The sequence below is a fragment of the Montipora foliosa genome, chromosome 2 (assembly GCF_036669935.1).
Source record: "Montipora foliosa isolate CH-2021 chromosome 2, ASM3666993v2, whole genome shotgun sequence".
NCBI classification, from domain to species: domain Eukaryota; kingdom Metazoa; phylum Cnidaria; class Anthozoa; order Scleractinia; family Acroporidae; genus Montipora; species Montipora foliosa.
In genome coordinates this window covers 52280439-52282021 of record NC_090870.1, presented here as the reverse complement: position 1 = coordinate 52282021, position 1583 = coordinate 52280439, and positions in this window count along the sequence as shown.

Below are 1583 nucleotides of genomic sequence, written 5' to 3'. Positions count from 1 at the left end.
GTATGTATTGGTAAAATAGGAAGTACAGTCGAATCTGTATATAACGGAAACCCTCGGAACTTGAGGAACTGGCCGCTTAATACAGGATCACTAAAAATACTGACTAGGCGTGGTCTAATGTCAATCTTAAAGGCACTTCATACACAAAGACATCACGCAAGGAAACATTAGGACAATCAACACTCTTTCAAGCGATTAGTACTTTTAAACAAAATTACCACCTTGTTAACGGTATAATATGTGTAACATTTTTTAAAGCATCGAAGTGAGTTAACAGAGGAAAAGGTAAAACGGTGTTATTTAACTTATTTCTTTAAATTGAGGATGGATCGCATTTTAAACAATAAAATACTGCATAAAATGACATGTGGCTTAGTTTCTGTTCAAAGGTGGCCGCTTAATACAGCCTGCTACAGGGTGGCCACGGCCGCTTAATAGAAGTGGCGGCATAATACAGCCTTATACAGGTAACAAATACAGTATTTGTATGAGCAAACTGAAAATCGGGACTTTGAAAACTGGCTGCTTAATGGAGAGTGGCCGCTTCATAAAGGGCCGTTATATTCGGGTTCCACTGTATATTATCGTTTGTCTCACGATGTCATCACTTGAGAAGTGATAACAACGAGAACTGTACATCTTGAGTTAATAATAGTAGACTCTTATGGCTTGCGTGTTGCACGACCTTGTAAGGCCAAGTTTGATGCTTTGGTTGAGTGGTAATTTCGTAATGATAAAAAGGTCATCCGAAACATGTGTAAAACGAGGCTAGTTAGGCTAATTAACATAAAGACAAAAGAATAATTTGTTGGCGGCCATTTTTAGCGGCATTCGGTCAATAGGTTGTGTTTACACTAGGACAATTTTAGCTAGATAAAGTCAGAAAAATCCGGAAATACAGAGTTAACAATGCCAACTGTTTTCACAAGGAAAAACAACGGGTTTTCTCGCCTTTATAAGACAGGAAACTCACGCAGAGTTATACTACCTCGCAAGATGGTTTAACTTGACCCGACAAATACCGCAGCCAATATCTGATCGCCTGTAGTGACAGATGCCTGCCAAACAATCTGGCAAATTTATTTTCCAGACGCTCGCCTCGTGGTTCTTTCCAAACAAAACCTTGTATGCCCGGGGGGGGTACTGCCATATATGGGCTATATAGGTATGTGCCGCTGTGAAGGGTATGGTTTTCAAGCAGTTTACTCTAGCATAGGGTATATAAATCAGAGCGTTTGGGTCTAGAATAGGGTATCATTTTTCACGAAACTGACCAGTCGCTTGAAGATTTTATCAAGACTAAGGAAACCAGAAATTCCCGCTCAAAAATATTAAAAAGTCGAGTCGGCAAAGTTTAAATTTGCGCAACTCAGCCTCAACAGTGTCAATAAATGGCTATCATGAGAAACTTCTGGATATTATTAACTCTCAAGTATCGGTATTTAGACGGAAATCGGTGGGAGTTTACTCTAGCATAGGGTAGCAAAATTCAGCTGAACTAGCTCTGGTATAGGCTAAGGGTTCCAGGGTCCCAGCGGCACATCCCCACCCAGAAATTCCTAAAGTACCCCCCCCGGGCTTGT